Raw genomic sequence first — 18,336 nt, 5'->3', positions numbered from 1 at the left:
TATGCACTGAGATGCCTGGGTAGAGGAGGAGGGGAACGGCCCGGGGCAGAAAGGCCCCCTCCACGCGCCCCGGGTCTCTGCTGCCCCCCCCGTAGGTCGCCCCGGAGCAGGCCCCCACCCCGCCACCTCCCCCGGAAATGTCCGGCCTCTGTGACCTTCTCGCTCAGCCTGGAGCAGGGAGAACGGCTCAAAGGCCAAGGCTGTGGCCCCACTGATGCAGTCGGAGGAGGGAGCCAGTGGAAATTCGTGACTAAAATAAAGCCCGGCGGGGATTTCACTGACCTCTGCGCTGCCCCGCCCCGCCCCGCCACCCGCCGGGGAGTTGAGAGATGACTGTCAGCCTTTCCCACCGCCTGGGTCAGTCACCCCGCCGCCGAGTGACCTGGCTGCGGGGAAGGACTGAAAAAAAAAAAGGAAAAAAAGGAAAAAAAAAGGGGGTCACTGCTGGGATTGGGCGCAGATGCGCTTCGGGTGCGGGGGCGCGGGCGGTGGTCAGTCTTGGCAGTGACCTTGACAACCCAGAGAGCTGGGCTTCACACCTTGACCGAGCTGGGAGTGGATTTCCTTCAGGCCTCTTTGGAGAGCTCCCACTTCCTGTTTATGTTTCACGAGCGTCAAGCTCATTAGCAAGTGTGAGAAATGCCTGCTTTTCTAACTGCTGACTGGCGCGGCCTCGCCGGGGCTCAGCGCTCCCTCCCTCCCTCCCTCCCTCCCTGTGCTTCTGCTGGCTGTTGTCACCGACCACCTCTCCCGAGGGAACGCCTGCACCGCCGCTTCCCGCCGGGGGGCGCGCAGCAGAACCGCAGGCCAAGGAGGCGACAGGAGCCGGTCCTGCGTTTGTGCTTACAATCTAGGGTGACCTTCTCCATTGTGCTACTTTGCTAAGGGCGAAGAGTTGTCACGACTGCGTCAGAACCACAATTCCACCAGGAAATAAGCGCTGTGGGGAGGAAGGAACACATGTCCCCTCAGCTGTCCCCTGTCCGCCCTCCCCACCCCGTGCCAGGAGTGAACCCAGACTTCTCCGCTTCCGTGGTTCAGGGCTCATGACAATATCTTTCTTAGAATTGGTCGAAGTTATCAATGCTTCTTGCCATTACCTGACCTACAATCGAAAATAACAAAATATATGCATTTCCTACCTCTTTATTTGTGCCAACTACTCTCAAGCTTCAAGCATTATCCCCACCGTACCCAAGTTCGATCCTATCCTGATTGTATTATTCTCATGTTTTCCTTATCTCAATAGCTTATGATTATTTTTCTTAAACAAAGTAATTCCTTCCCGGCACACATCTTTCCATCCTGAAGAATCTCAATATTTGTTTGTCATTTTTTTAAATAGATATTTGTTTAGTGCTTATGGTGTGCTAGTTTTTAGACTATACATAAAAATTTTGTATGTTGCTTCATTTACTCCTCTTCATCACCTTATAAGGCTCGTTTTTACATTTCTATCACACAGATGAAGAGCCACCGTGTGTGCCTAAGTCCTAGGGACATAGAATGTGTCTTTTTGGGCAAATTGAGGCTTAGGGAGGTTAAATACCCAGCCCCAGGTTGTACAGTCTGGAATTAGAGCTGGAACTAGACCCCAGGCTTGTTGGGCTCCAAAGCCTGTGCTCTGAATCGCTATACTCATGGCTGCCTGGTACGGTTGTTCGGGTTGTGCACTGCTCAACTTTGGGCGGAGGTGGGGGGTGGAAGCCATCTGCGTTGCAGATGGTGTGAGAGCGCCCTCTGGAGTTGTGCAATGTAGCACTGAGCAGCCGCGCTGGGCAATCCTGGCGTTTTATAGCCCTCCCTCTGTCTTGTGTCTTACAGGTGTGGAGAGAGACTAATTTTGTAGCAGGCAAGGACAGATTTTTCTTTTCTTTCCTAGGAGGGCTCGGCATTTCGGGGGCCGGATGCTGTGTATTGGGTAGTCCATACTGTTGCTGTTATAGCCCTCGACGTGTACCCACACTTCTCGCTCAGATATCATTTTTTGCCTGTTTATGGAACCTCAACAATTTTTTAACCCCTTCATTTCCTAAAGGTTTTGTCAATGAACTCAGAGAATGTAGTTCATTCTGTATACCCCGATCAGACACTGTTGTGATAATTCTTGTTATTATTTCGTCTCTCTATTTAGAGTTTGCCGAAATGGCTAATACTGGTTCAATTAGCACGTGGTAATGAAGATTTATTGATTATAAAACAGGGTTCTTTAGAAGAGGAATTCAAGTGCTGCGAAATATTTTGGATTTTCAACTACTGCTAGTAGTAATCCGGTGAACTTTTAAAAAATTTTTATAAATAACATTGTGTATCCTAGTGCATTTATCCCAGCTATTAGAATTCATGGGGCTGCTTTCTATGTATAGTTCTAAAATATTTTATTTTGACATAGCTTTAGAGAATTGGATTTCGAAGTCAAGATTAGTTCCTTTAAAATCTTATCTATAGAATAGTTGAATTGGGAAAATCATTTCCCTTTAAAATAGGTCTCCAGAAAAGACACATGAATAAACATAGCTTAATATTGTTAAATATATTATAAAACCCTCCGAAATACAAATATAACTTTTACATTCATTGGCTGCATATCTATCCCTAGTAAAATGAGAAAGAGCCTCAAAGTTTTGTATCACAGCTCACAGTAAGAAATACATGCTATTTCACACACACACACCCACACACACACACACACCCACACACACACCTCTTAAGATTATTTAAGCATAGGACAGAGAAAGCTTTGTTGGGCCATAGCAATGATCAATCACTACCCTCTCTTTATACTCCTGAGTAACCATTGATCACTTAAAAAAAAAAGTTAAGCCACTTAGGAAGAAGTGAATACAATGTATTTCAGGCAAAAATTTCACTAAACAATATTTCCCCTTGATATATTCTGATATTTTCTAGTCTAGTTGAATGAATTTTATTTAAAAAAAAATTCTAGTCTCGACTTACTGAATTGATGTCACACTCCCCAGTGAATCCTGACCTGTAATTTGAAAATATGCTCTCCCCTAGAGAGTGTTGTGCTTTTGGCTTGTCTCCGCCAGCAAGAAATCGGTGGCGTCTGCACACTAGAAGATCTTCCGAAGCGCTTGTAAAGGCTGCTGGTCCTGGTCGAATTCACTGGTCCAGAAATCTCCATTTGGCAGACAACACTCAGTTGTGGGGTAAACTATTTAGAGTTGTGTTGACGCGTGTGATGTTACGTGTTGGCAATGTATCTCCATCTAGTTGAGGACATTTTCTTCTATTTCTGGTTTGCTGAGAGGGTTCATCATGAAAGGTGTTGAATTTATCTAATGTTTTTTCTCTGCATCCAACGAGACCATCATATTTTTTCTCTTCCATTCTGGTAATATTATGAATTACAACTTTTTGATTGTTAAACCAGCCTTGAATTCCTGAGATAAGCCTATCTTGATCGTAACGGATTTTTTTTATTGCTAGATTTGATTAGTTAATATTTAAGAATTTTCATGTCTGTGATTGTGAAGGGTATACACTGTAGTCTTTCTTTTCTTGTGATCTTTGTCAGGTTTTAGTATCAGAGCAAAGCCCATAAAACAACTTTCTCCTCTTTTCTAGAAGATCTTATGTAGGGTTGCTACTGTTTCTTTCTCAAATAGTAGGAGAAGCTACCTGACTCAGGACTTTTCTTTGGGGGAGGTTTTTTCCTGTTTTTTGTTTGTTTGTTTGTTTGTTTGTTTGTTTGTTTTTTCCATGAATACATTTTCTTTAATAGTTATCAGGCTTTAAAATTTTTAAAATTTATTCTTTTGTCAGTTCTGGCGATTTTTGTTTTTTAAGAAATTCGTCTGTTTCATTTAAATTTGTCAGTATATTGGTATAAGGTTTTTATCCTTTTATTGTCTGTGTAATCTATAGTGGTAAGCCTTTTTCATTCTTTTAAAATATTTTTTGTTATTCTTTGTTTCCTTGTTATTTTCTTAATCACCTTACTAAGGTACTGATCATTTCATTAGCTTTACGAAGATCTAAAAATGGATTCTATGGATTTTCTATATTGTTTGTTCACCTTATCTTTCTTCAACATTCTCTTTTCTTCTATTTCCTTCTTTCTAGTTATTTTGGATTCAATTTGCTCTGCTTTTTCTAGTTTCTTGTGATGCAAGGTAATATCATTGATTTAAACCTTTCTTCCATATGAGTATTTAAATCTAAAAAATGTCCTCGAAGCGCTGCTTTCACAGCGTTCCACAATATTTGGTTTTTGTATTTTCCTTAGTATCAATCATGTCAAAATAGGAACTAATAGTCTTTGTGATTTTTCTTTGACTCAAGGGTTATTTAGCGGAGTGTTGCTTAATTTCCAAATATTTGTGAATTTTCCAAAACTTTTTTTCTTTTTCTTTTGAAAAAATTGTAGTCATAGGAAATTACAAAAATAATACAGAGAAGTACTATGTAGCCTTCACTCAGTTTTTTCCAATGGGGACAGCTTACATGACTGTAATAATAACTAAACAAGGAAATTGACGTTGGTACAATTCACAGGTTTCAGATTTTCACTCATTCAAGTGTGGATGCATGTGGATATTTCTATGCAATTTGATGACATGTGTAGATCAATGTAACCACCACCACCACAATCAAGATGAAAAACTGTCCTATTGTTACAAAGTTGCCTCATGCCACCCCTTCATAGTTGTACCCATTCCCTCCCCCTCCCCTATCCATGATGCCTGCCAACCACTCATCTGTTCTCCATCTCTATATTACCATTTAAAAAATGTTATATAAGTGGACCTTTATAGTATATAACCTCTGAGGCTCTTTTCCCACACAGCATGATCTCTTGAAATCCATCTAAGTGGTTGTATCTATCAATGGTGTGTTTCTTTTTTATCGATGAATCGTATCCCATCGTAGACATGCCACGGCTTGTCTAGCCATTCACACACTGAAGGACATTTAAGTTGTTCTAATTTTTTTGCTATTAGAAATAAACCTACCGTGAACATATGTGTACATGTTTTTGTGTGGACGTAAGTTTTCTTGTATGGGTTTAATGTCCAGGAGTATCATTCCTGGGTCATTTAGTAATGTATGTTTTGTTTTTTAAAGAAACTGACCAATTATTTGCCAGAGTAGCCGGACCATTTCACCCTCCCAATTGCAATGTGTGAGAAATCTAGTTTCTCTGTGTCCCTACCAGCATTTGGTATTGTCACTATTTTTTATTTTAGCTGTCCAAATAGATGTGTAATGCCAGATATGTTTTTATTATTGATTCCCAATTTATTACTGTTGGGTCAGAAGATACGCTCTATGAGGTTTTATTTTTTGACATCTATTGAGAAGTCTTTTGTTGCTCAGAATGTAGTCTATTTTGCCTACGATCACGGACACAGGGGTGTTTAAATCTCTTCACCTATGAATGTAGGTTTTTGTTGGTTCCTGTCAGTTTTTGCTTTATGCATTTTGGAATTCTGTACCATCCACATTTAGGATTGATAATATTCTTCTGATGTCTACTTTGTCTGATATTAACATAACCACATCTGCTTTTTTATATTTTATGTTTGCATACTACATTTTTTTCCGACTCTTGGGCTTTCGATCAGCGTCTTTATAACTGAATTGTATATTTGAAAAAAGCATTTTGTTAGATCCTGCTTTTGTATCAATCTGACGATCTCTGCCTCTTATTGGAGAGTTTTATACCTTTACGGTTGAGGCAATTATTAATATGGTTGGGTTTAAATCTCCCATCTTGGTACTTATTTTCTACTTATCCCATTTAGTCTTTGTTTCTGCTACTATTTTCTTGCCTCCTTTTGGGTGTATTGCAACTTTTCATCATTTCGTTTTACCTCCCGTTTTTAGCTCTGCTTCTTTGTGGTATATTCTGGTGGCTGTTCTAGGACAGTGGTTCTTAAACTTAACATGCATTAGAAACAGCAGGAGGTTTTCTTAAAACCGATTTCTGCACCATACCCCCGGGGTTTCTAATTCTGTAGGTTTGTGATAAAGCTAAAAAAATTCGCATATCAGATGCTGGTGCCGATGTATGTCTGGGAACCATGCGTTGGGGATCTCTGGTCTGGAGATTATGCTTCGTATCTTTAAGTTATCCCAGCCTCTCTACAAATAGTCTGCTAAAAAATACTACTATACAGCTTCACAGATGTGTCAGAAGCTCATGATATGACTGTTTGTTCCCCCTCGGTCTTATCTTACATTTTATTTCTCCATATGCTATAATATGGGGGGGGGGAGATGCTTTAAATAATCAATAGTCCTTTAAAATATGACACATGCTGAGAGAGAGATGCAGGTGTAGATACATCCCTTTGAAAGGTCTTCAACGTCGACCCATCTATTTACTTTTTCTGACGCCTTGCACATCTCCTTGCGGATCTAAGTTTTCCTCCTGGTGTCCTTTCTGTTCAGTCCGAAAAACTTACATTAGTTTTTCTTGTAGCGTTGGTCTGTTGGTCTGGGGGTGCATTCTCCCAACTTCGGTCTGTCTGAAAATGACTTTCTTTCATTTTCGTTTTTGAAGGCTATTTTCACTGGGAACAGAGTTCTAGTTGGGCCGTATTTTTCTTTTCTCATTTTATAGATGTTCTGTTACCTTCTGGCCTCCACCGATTCCGGTGGAAATTTACCTGTTATTTGTATCATGAATCCCTCGTATTTGTGTCTTTTTTTCCTCTCTGGCTGCTTTTCAGATTTACCACTCACCCGTGCTTTTCAGCCGTCTGGCTATGAAGTTAGGTGTGGTTTTCTCTGTATTTATTCTGCTGGGTGTGCTGAGTTTCTTGGTTCCGCAAGCTGATATTTTCCGACAATTTTGGTAAGTCTTAGCCAATAAAGCGTCAACGATTTCTTGTCCCATAGCGTCTCTCTTCTCTTATTCTGGGACACCATTTACACGTATGTTGGGTTGTTTGAAATTAGCCCAAACCCTGTCAGATGCTCAGTTTGCTCCGCCGTTGAGTCATATAATGAATTTATTTTTGATATTGTGTTTTTTCATCTCTAGCATTTCCATATGGTTCTTTTTTCCAGTTTCCACTACGTTGTTGAAATTCCCCATCTCTTCATGCACACTGCCTCGCGTTCCACGAGATCTTGTAACATTTTTGTATCATCGGTATTTCGTATTTTAACATCCCGGTTCGATCATTTCAACGTCTAACTTATCTCTGGATCTGCTTCTATTGCTTCTTTTCTATATTAACCACGAGACACATTTTCTCGCTTTCCCGTCGGTTTTGAATTCTTTTTTTTTTTTTATTGCATGTCAAATGTTTTGTAGAAAAGAAAAGTAAAATACACAGTAAATAACACTTGCTTCCAGAAAGAGCAAGCTCTGCTCTCTGTGGCCGGCCGAGTCAATCGTAATCAGTCTGGATCTCGGCTTTGTCAGCTTTAGTCTGATTCAGGTCCCTGTGGCTTTCAGATGTTTTGAGGGTGGCTCTAGGACTTTCCCTTCAGCAGAGCCTGGGGTCTGAGCACCGCTGAGATCCTTGAGAGCTGCCTGTACTGCAGAAGCAAGCTAACAGGTGTGAGAACCGTGGGCGGTCTCGCCCTGCTTTCTGCCCAGCTGACGGCATCTTTTGAATTCTTTTTGTCCTCTGCCCCTGCGTTCTGCGCCCCTGGAGATCTCCTCCCACCCTCTATCCCTGAGAAAGCCCAGAATGCTCCAGATCGTCCTTCTAGCCCTTCCTTTGGTGGCGTCTCAGGTGGATCACCCCAGCCCTACGCGAGGGCTGCTGGGTCCCTTTGGGTAGGGAGGTGCTCCTGCGGCCAAGGCCGCTCGGCCCTCAGGCAGCCCTGACAAGTTCGTTCACATTTCAGCTGAGTCACAGACTCCTCAGGTGTCTGCCATTCCACCAGAGGCGAAAATGGCCATGGGTCTCTTCTCCACGCAGAGCTGCTCCCGTTCAAGTTCAGTCCGTCCAGGTTTCTTTGTGCCCTCAGTTCTCCGACGAGTCTTAAATGTCGATGAGTAGTTTGCCTTACCCTGGCCTGTTTTGGTCGTTAGGGTGAGAACGAGTCTCTTGTAAACCTGTACACGTGACCAGAAGCAGAAATCCCCTAGATCATTAATTATCTTTTACTGGAGATGAAAGAGTGTGTAAGGGATCAGAAGGAGGCGGCCAACTGGCAGGAACTGAAACTTTGAAAGAAGAAGCCCGTGCAGGGAACTGACAAAATGGAGGACCGTAAGGGTTTGCGCTGCAGTCCGTGGGACAGGAGCTGGGGAGCAGATCAGGGAGGCGGGGGTGGGGGGTGGGGCCGGGGAAGAGGCCTTAAGGCAAATAAGAGACATCCAGCAAGTGGCATTTGTTTTCAGAGAGAGGACAGTGCGCCCACCCAAGTGTGTCGTTTTCTTGCCTAGAAGATGTCCACGCCCTCCCATGTCTCCTGCCCGGGGCAGTGATTCTCACGTTTTGCTCTGCATATGAATCACCTGGACGTCTGGTTAAGGCTCAGAGGTTCTGATGCTCTCTTATTAGGTCTGGGCACCGGTTTGAGAATCTGCGTCTCTAACACGCTTCCAGATCATGCATGATGAATAGCAAGTTCGCCCTCGTACATCCTCTAATAGGGATGTTTAAAAGCAACGGAAGTCGAGGTGAGTTTACAGAATCAAAGGAAACAGCAGAAAGATTTTCACCGAATTAACTAAATTAAAACCAACAATCCAGAACACCCAAGACATAGCTCAAATGTGTCTTACAGTCACTCAAGGTATAGAGAAAAAAGATATTTTAGCGTTGAGGAAATCTAGCGAGAGGCAGGCCTGTAATTCATCAAACTGGCTTCTTTGGTGGGAGTTTAAGTTTTTTTCGAAGCGGGAAGCTGCCATTCTGGGAGCTGGGGTCAGGGGCACAAGGAACAAGGCCTCTCAGGGCTCTGCTCTCAGCCTGCCTGAGATCCTGGAGCGCGGGTGGGGGGAGGATGGGAGGGGACGGCGCTGGGTTAGGGTTTGGGTGGCGCTCACCAGTGCAGAGGACGTTCCCTGAGTGGTTATATGTTAGTACCCGAACCTCACCACCCCTCTTCTCCTTCCAATCGCCAGGGTGGTTGGTTGGTTGGTTTTCAGCGGAAGAGATTTACCAATCGGAATTTTATGGCTCTGATGTCAGCTACTGGTCCTGCATTATTTACAGAGCTAATTCTGTACCGCGCCAGTGGAAGAGAGGATATGTTGTCCTTCATTTTCTGTGCTCAGCGATGCAGCACTAATCTCAAGGATGATTCTGGTCCCGACCACCTTGTAATTATAAACTAGCGGAAGATAAAGGTTCAATTTAATGAAACGTTACCACTCAAAGACATGCAGAGGGAGCTAGTCTAAAGTTCTGGTGACATTTAATTAAAGAAAACTTAAAGGTTTGCAGTATTTATTTAATCAGAAACATTTACTGAGAGTTTTCTGTGTACCAGACACATGTTATGTGGACAACCTTTTCATGATTGTATTCTCATGGAGTTTACAATTTTGGTGGGTGGCAATTTTATTACTTTGAAGCATATAAGTAACTGAGACTAGGCTAACTGATTATTGCATGTTATTCTCTTAGGGCAACTGTTGCATGCATAGATAAGAATAATTCAAAATCTTTTTTTTTTTTTTTTGCAAACGAGGGCATTTTCACTGGATAAACTTGAGGCTGACCGCTAGCTAATGATCACAATGTTCTGAAAGGGTAATGAAGATTAAATGGGGATTGGTAAATTAGGTTCCAAGGTCCAAGAAAGCTGGGTAATATTGCGAGAAGCTAGAACCAGTGCTATGGTACTATAAGACAGATACCATGGGCTACGAGTGATGAGCGAGTGAGCACCTCCTGGGAGTTACTGAAAGCCTCAGTTACTCAGCTGTAAAATGGGTAACAATAGTAGCTACCTCATAGGGTCTTTGCCAGGATCAAATTATATAATGTGTTTAAAATATTTATCACAGTACCTGACACACAGTAATGACTCAATATTTGTCAATACCATTTATTAGTAGAATGCCAGTAATTACTTAGCGTATCTGAGCATTCAGGCATGTAGATGTAATTTGGACATTAGTAATACAATCAGAATTTTATCTAAAATGTACTGAGGGTAATCTCAGGTTCCAACACTGGTTTTTTTTTCTCTTTTTATACGAACTGTAGATTGCGATTTGGGACCACCAATCAAAGAAACAACTTCAGAGTCCTGAACTTGATGCCCAGAAAAAGGTGACTTTGACCTTATTTGCCTGTCCCCGGCACATGAAGTTGTCCAGATAACCTAATAGACTTTTTTTTTTTTTAAATAAATAAATAAGGAAAATCTTAAGTTTTAGCTTTTAAGTATATGAAAAGATAAATAGATGATTGTGAGGAATATGAATTTGATCTTTATAAGAATTGTGATGACTGAAAAAAATTAGACCTCTTTTTAAAATATCTTCCTTTAGCATCTAAAAAAGTCATGGAAATTTTTAGAATTAACTTGAATAAATTCATTCTACAAAGAACTGCGCAGTTCTGTGGAGGTGTTGAGAGCTCTGTGCTTCTGCCTGTATGGTGCTGAAACTTTTGAACAGTTCGAATAATTGGCCAGTATTTTCTTTTTAAAATAAAATAAAAGCTGTCTGACAGCTTTTATAAGCCTGGTTAGTTAGGAAACCTGATCTGGTGGCTAGCCGTGCATATGCACTTGCCTGGATGTATCTTTTTTACTAAAGTTTACCAATAATAGGGATTTGTGATAAGAGTAGCCAAGAAAATAGACAAGTTGTGCTTAATAAACTCCACATCACAATGGCTTGACAAATACAGTATACTATAAAAAAATAGTATACTATACTATAAAAAATCATCCAAGACCACTCATTATAAAACGTAGCTAACTCTTGATGACATACAGGCGATCATACATTTGTTCATTCAACAGAGATTTACTGAATGCTGTATTAGGCTGCTTGGGTGTCTTAAACGAGAGAAATTTATGTTCTTACAGTTCTGGAGGCTGTCTAGCTCTGAGATCGGGGTGTCAGGGCTGGGTTCTGGAGAGTGCTCCCTTCGGGGCTTGCAGACAGCTGCCTTCTCGCTGTGTCCTCAAGTAGCAGCAGGGGAGAGGGAAGGAGGGAGGGCTCTGGTGTCTCTTCGTGTGAGGACACTAATTCCATCGTGGGGGCCCACCCTCATGACCTCACCTAACACTAATTACCTCCCGAAGGCCCCACCTCCGAAAGCTCTCACATTGGGGGTAAGGCTTCAAAACATATGAATTTTGGGGGGATGCGATTTAGTCCACAGCAAGTGCCTTTCTGTGTGTGGTCCTGGAAATGCAAATGGACCATTTCGTGATGGTGCGGGCACAGCCTCCGTTCACACCAATGAGTCAGGCCAGGCCCCGAGAAACACAGAACGGCTCTCTCAGCTCTCTCGAGCTGGGTGTGGGATTCCTGGTGGCAACACTCAGGAAACCCAAATCATTGCCCAGGGAGCAAGCAGACATTTAGCGAATTCAGTGACCATTTTAATTCTGCACACAGGCCCTCTCTGCTTTTGCATTCGCTCGTGAACTGGACTATAATGTAGAATTACAGAATATCCTCAGTTTCTTGTATTAGAGTCTAATTAGATCGATAACCAAACAAATGAAGCTTTGTTTTCCATCTAGTATGTCAGCATACCATCTGAATGGGCATGGCTACCATGCCCATGTGAGAGTTAAAGGCCATATGTTTTACTGCATTTCTCTGGGTTGCGTTTACCCGAAGACCTTTTACTTAAAAAAAATAAAAAAGGCGCGAGAGTTAAAGTGACATTGAATTCGTGAGTCTCTTCAGAGCGTGGGAGCCTGCGCCGCCGCCGCGAACCTTCGAGTCGGTTGTTTTTACGGATTTAAAGAAACAGGAAGAAAGAAAACGGCAGAGAGAAGAAAGTGGGGTTCAGACTTTCTTGGTTGGACAGTTTGTTCTCGGGCTTCCTGCCCCACCCGGCTTCAGTCATCAGCTCCAGGATCAAACAGGACTTGACTTTGGGAGGGACACCGAGAAGACGGGGAGCAAATGGGAAACAGCAAAGACCGAGGCAGGGGAATGAGACGCTACCTGATTCCATCCATTCACTCACTCACTCACTCACTCACTCACTCACTCACTCACTCATTCATTCGAGTGCTGGACGGTGTTCTGGCCATTACAAAGTCCTTTCTTAATTTCTGCTGTTTTCAAGAACGAAAGAAAGGGAGCAACCAGCGGCCTCGGGGGCGTGGGACAGACGCGTCGCGTTCGGGCTCCCCTTTGCCGCCCCGGCGCCCGGGGGCACCCTGGCTCTGCCGACGACGCCAGGGGTTCCACCGCCCTTGGCCGGATGTCCGCGGAAGGCTCTGTGGCCAGGGCAGGGCCAGGGAAGGGCTTCACGTCGCTAAGGCTGACGCAGAATCCGTCTAACAGGTGGCGAGGAAGGTCCGGAAACCTTTGTCGTCATCTTCAGAATGATGACCCCTGACTAATAACTGCCAAGCGAGGGGTGGCCACAGGACATTTCCCTAACGCGGTTCTGAACGCTTCGTTTCGGTGGTGGTAACGTGACTCTCTCTGCCGTGGGGCTGGGGTGGGGCGTGTGATGCTCCGGGCTGTGAACTTGAAGGATGCTCACTCTCAAGGTCGAGCAGGTGCTTTCGTGCGGGCGGGCGCCTTCTTCAGTGTTGCGCGCTGGCCTCGCCCTTGTTCTGGCCCTGCAATTGCTTCTTTTTTGGCTGCCTCTGCTCCTTCCCCAAAGAATCCACCGTCAAAGCAATTTGGAAAATATCGCTTATCACGCACACTTCCCCGTCTGCGTAAACAGCGCACAGCAGCCCGCTCTAGACCCTGAGAAGTCCTGCGGTCCCCAGGTCCCTAACCCCGCTGAACCCTGCATTTCTGATTTCCCAACTGTATTTAACTGTGGAATTCTTTTTTTTTTTTTTCCTTTTTAAGAAAAACTTGTTAATGTCTCTTGGGCCATTCAGGGAAGCTGGTTAAGAGCTAAGACCAAACGGCAGCGTGTGGAACATCCTCATGATTTCGAAAACTCTTTGTTGAATAATACCATGTTCTACTTTGGGTTCGATTCCATTTTCAAGTCACACTACACCCTCCAGCATCCGAATAAGGAAAGGGCGAGAGTGTTTATCATACCCTCCAGCTCCCACATGATCAGTTCATTGGTTCAACCAACATTGATTAGGCACCTACTGTGTGCTAGAAATACAAAGTGGAGTGGAGTGGAGAGCCTTACCCCTGGTTGGCTGAGCAGAAATGGAAACATGGACAAAAAGTTCAAAGACGATTTGATCATTGCTATAAAAGAGCAACAGGAATAAGGAAGGAGCTCACAAAAATGCCCTTTTATAGTCATGCCTTCAGAACAAGTTAGCCGCTCCTTCGGAGGAAGAGCTATATGTGATATTTTTCAATTTTTCCTGTAGTGCCCAGCGAAACTAGGCACACGAGAGACACTCGGTAAGTATTTGTCAAATAGATGATAGTTGAGGGAAAATCTCAACTCTGAATTGATGCACACTAGGTTATAATATCTATTACCGATTGCCTGCAAACGCGCTTCAGAAATAAACCCAGACAAAAGTTCGTTTTACCCCCTCTAAGTTTCCGTTTTCCCATCTGTAAAGTAAGGGTAATAGCACTAATTTCATGGGGTTCTTGAGAGGATTAAGTGAGAAAGTATAAAAAGCAGCTATTATGTTCCCTGGCCTGTAACAAGTGGCTGATAAACTACAGTTATTATGACTACAATATGCTGTGCTTTTTATCCACAATGTTACCATAAATGGCACACTCCGATTTGACAAAAAGGTCACTTGGAACTTTATATGGTTCCATCAACATTCTCTTCTTGCTGAGAACATAGTTTGGAAAGGTTGGGGTGAAAATATGCAGGCCAAGAGCCCTGAGTAAGGCCACACACACACACACACACACACGCACGCACACACACAACACAACACACACAACACACACATACCACAATGCATCACAACACACACCGCAACACACACACACTGCAACACACACATACCACAACACACACACACAGATACCACAAAACACACATACCACACCACACTACACCACATACCACACACCACAACACACACACCATATGTGTTACAACACACTTACTGCACAGATACTACACACAATACACCTACCACACACATACCACACACCACAACACACACACACACTCACACACACGCACACGCACACACTCTCCCCTCCCTCTCCCTCACCCCCGACCCCAGTAAAAGGCACCAGCAGCAGCTCCCTAAATGGCCTGATTTCCCCAGCCTCCAACGTGAGGGCACAGTTCTGAGACACAAAGCAGGCGTGACGCAGCAGACCGTGTCGCCTCGGTCCGCTCAGCTTTAGATTGCTCAGCTGACCCTCCGCTGTGTTCTGGATGCCTCACTGATCCCGGCCGCTTTGTATCGTTAGCTGAACTGCCTTGTCATCGTCCTCACTAATGTAAAGGCTGCCTGCGAGAAGGCTCCGAGCCACAGCGGCCTTTCCCGCCCCTGCCGTGCTTCCCAGACTGGGATAGGCATCCTAATTACTCGGGCGACTTGTTAAATATACAGATCGTCTTCAAAAATCTCTAGGAGTGGGGCCCAGGGACTGTGTTTATAAGCCTTCTGAGGGGTTTTAGGCAATCAGGGAGATGCTTGGACACACGGTCCCACGGTGCTGAGCTCCAGGCCTTGCTCACGGTCAGCATGCTGCGTTTATAAAACAATGAATGACCTATGAGAGGGGTAGGGACTTGAGCACACGAGAAGACGTTTTGCAGAGAAGTTTGTGTATGCGTGTCAGTACGTGAACACACATGCATATGTACCATGTGACTAAACAGAGCGTTGGCTGTGGCATGAGATAGGGCCAGGACCGCGTGACCCAGGAGCCAGAAGGTCACCATGAGGGAACTGGTATCACAGGGCTGCGGTGACTTGAAGGACCCTGAAGCAAAGCTGACTCTTCCCCTCTCGCCTGCAGCTCGGCTCACCCTGTAGCACAGCTGCTGGTCATGAGTCTGGACTCTTGGTTGCCAGCTCCTGCCAGCCCCAGACTTACGTCTTCCTGTCCCGGGAAACCGGAGGAAGGTAAAAGCTTCTCTCTTACAATCAGGTTAGGATCCAGCTTAGGTCATTAGGTCACATACTCCATCTCGAGCTAATCTCTGTGGCCAGAAGGCTGGGGTATATTGTCAGCCAGTCCTGCATTACCTGCCCATCCTTTGGCCGGAGGGCAGGGTCCCCTGACTGGCAACCCCAAAGAAGCATGTGGAGTGGGAATGGGCGGATCCTTAAGGAACGGTGGCCACTGCCAGAACTGGAAGGGATGGCTGTAGGGAAGAAATACATGTCCACTCCCAGCCATGACCTTGACCTGCTCTACTGAACTAAGGCAGCCAGGCAGCCCCAAAGGGATGCATCTTATCCCCTGGCAAAACTCCCTAAACTTCTCCCCGAAGGACCTTTCACCTTGAAGTAACCTTGAAGACAGTGAGTTTTTATTTCCTGTGGTCTAGATTTCAAAGCGGGCATAGTCAGTCTAAACATTTTTGGAAGTCTCCTGTTTCAAATGAAAAACTTTTCGTGAATTGTATTCATTTAATGTAAAAATAATGTTTTTATTCCCAAACTTTGATTTTGAACCTACAGAAAAGTTGACAAAATACTATGTACTTTCAGTGCACATATGAGTGTGCACAATTATTGGCAATGCGCTCTTTGATCAGTTGGTGCATTTCTGTGAAAATTGCATTTTAACAGTACATTTCTCCTGTATCATTAATAAGTAATTCACATGAGATCATATGACTATGCTGTTTTCCAACAACCTTCCACATTTATGGTGATTTTCGTCTGAGTCAGTGATTACCATGGTGATCGTAAAGTGATGCATTTTCTATTTCTTTTATTTCTTCTATATTTATTAATTAGTATTACTGTCTTTTTAAAAAAGCTTTCCCTCTACCCAGCATTAATTTTTTATTTTTAGGAACAGTACAGGCTCATGGATTTTTAAATATTCCATGTGTTACAATCCATTCCCGTTTTTATTCATTTTCGATGCTCATCTTGTCTGAAATTTGGCCAATGAAAGTCCCTTCATGCTGGCTTCTCTGTCCTTTCGACAGAACCACACCAGTTTTTAAAAGGGTCCTTCCCGTCTGGCAGAGATTATTCCAGACCGACCTTGTACTCGGCCTCAGCCTTGAAGTCGGCCATTTCTTCAAGGAGACTGACTCTTTTTCATGGAAGATGGTGTTTAGAAACCAAGAAACAGCATCCCCGCCTTATCTGAGATTCTGCTTTCTGCAGTTTTAGTTGCCCGTGCTCAACGGTGGTCTGAAAACGTTAAACGGAAATTTCCAGAAATAATTCATGAAATCTCGCGAGTCCTGCCACGTCCGGCGCAGGGCGTGATCCATCCCTTTGCCCAGTGTCTCCACGTGGTCGATGCTCCCAGCCTGTTAGTCGCTCAGTAGCCATCTCAGTTAGCAGATCCACTCTTTGTGTTCGAGTCGCCTTTATTTTACTTAATAATGGCTCCAAATCGAGTAGTGATGCTGGCAATTTGGGCGTGTCAAAGAGAAGCCATAAAATGCTTCCTTTAAATGAAAAGGTAAAAGTTCTCGACTTAATGAGAAAAGAAAAAAAAAAAAAAAGAAAAATAGTATGCAGAGGTCGCTAAGCTTCCCGGAAAGAACGAATCTTTTATCTGTGAAAATCGCACAGAAGGAAAAAGAAATTTGTGCTAGTTTTGCAAACTGCAAAAGTTACGGCCACAGAGAATGATAACTGCTTAGTGAAGATGAAAAGGCAGGAGATTTGTGGGTGGAAGACATGAACTGAGAACGCGTTTCAATGGATGGCAATATGTCCCCACGGAAAGCATTGAGCTCGTATGAGGACTTCAGCAAGGGCCCCCCCGAAACACGTGACCTCAAGTCATCACTGCCCGTAAAGGATGGTTACCCGGATTCAGAAAGTGTTTGGGCCGAAAAATAGAAAAATTCCTGGAGAGTATTATTTTAGTTATTCTATTTTATTATTAGTTATTGCCATTAATTCCTTACTGTGCCTAATTTATAAGGTAAGATTAATCACAGGTGTGTACACGCTGGAGAAAACATCGCATATATGGGATTTGGTACGATCGGTTCTGCTCATTTTGTCGTATGTAAATTATACGTTAATAAAAAAGAAAGCTATGAAGATATGCAAAATTGCTCTTAAACAAATGAAAAGACATTTAATTTCACTCATAATGAGAGAACATAAAACAGAACTGCAGTGGACGCCACTTTCACTTACGTAAATGACAAAAATTCGAAAGCTTGACAATCCACGCTGTTGGTGAGACCATGAGGAAACAGGCAAGAATACCTAAAAATATCGAAATTTCTCAAAATGGCTATATTTATCCTTTGCCCTACCAATTTCTCTTCTGGGTATTTATCTTGAAGATATAGTCTAATGCTAAATTTCCATGTATACTTGGGTCTATTTCTGGACTTCCTATTTTTCTGCTGATCTATTTCTGCTCCGGTACCCCGCAATTTTAATTATAGAGGTTTTATAGTATGTTTTAATGTCTAGTAAGTTTAGTCCTCCCTCTTTGCCTTTCTTTCTGGGTTAGTCTAGCTATTCCCGAGTGCTTTAATTTTAAAAACATATGTAAAGTTTAGAATCAACTTGTCTAGGTCCAGAAACGAAAACTTACTGGCATTTTTATTGGAATTGCGCTACATGTAATTTAGGGGAAGTGACATCTCTGTGATGGGTCACACTTTCCAAAAACAATGGATGTCTTTCCAGGAAGTATACTTTTATATATTTCAGAAACGCTCATATGAAATTTCCTCATATAACGTTTATACATATCTTGCTAATACTTTAGCATTTTATCTTTGTAGTTGTCGCTGCTTTTGTAAGTGGGAGTTTAGCTCCCATTATTCCTTCTAACTATTGATTTCCGTACGGTCATTTTATGTACCGCTATATTGTTGAGTGATTTCACTGTTTGAGTTAGTTTTATCTTTGAACCACTTGGGTTTTGCAGGTATATCAGATCATCTGCAATTCTAGATAGTTTCACTTATGTTTTCCCAATTCTTGTGACTCAAATTGCTTCCTCCTGCCTAATCGCGCTGAGTAACATTTTCCAATTAAATAGAAAGCTGGGTTTTGGACTTAGGGTTTTTTTGGTTTTTGTTTTTGATCATGTTAAGGAAATATCCACCTTCTTATTTCACTTAGTACTGGAGTGAGCGTTGCATTTTTTTACAAAGCTTTTTC

At 43.2% G+C, this 18,336-nt stretch overlaps 1 long non-coding RNA gene across 1 annotated transcript in view; it reads left to right on the top strand.

The window, feature by feature from the left end:
• LOC111742739 overlaps nt 1-18,336 on the top strand; it is a 98,418-nt gene that overhangs the window by 2,380 nt on the left and 77,702 nt on the right. The window lies entirely within an intron of this gene.

Source organism: Pteropus vampyrus, unplaced genomic scaffold (genome assembly GCF_000151845.1).
Source record: "Pteropus vampyrus isolate Shadow unplaced genomic scaffold, Pvam_2.0 Scaffold100, whole genome shotgun sequence".
Taxonomy (NCBI): Eukaryota; Metazoa; Chordata; class Mammalia; order Chiroptera; family Pteropodidae; genus Pteropus; species Pteropus vampyrus.
The sequence above is the reverse complement of the archived record's forward strand: the minus strand, read 5'-3'. Positions and strand labels throughout refer to the sequence as shown.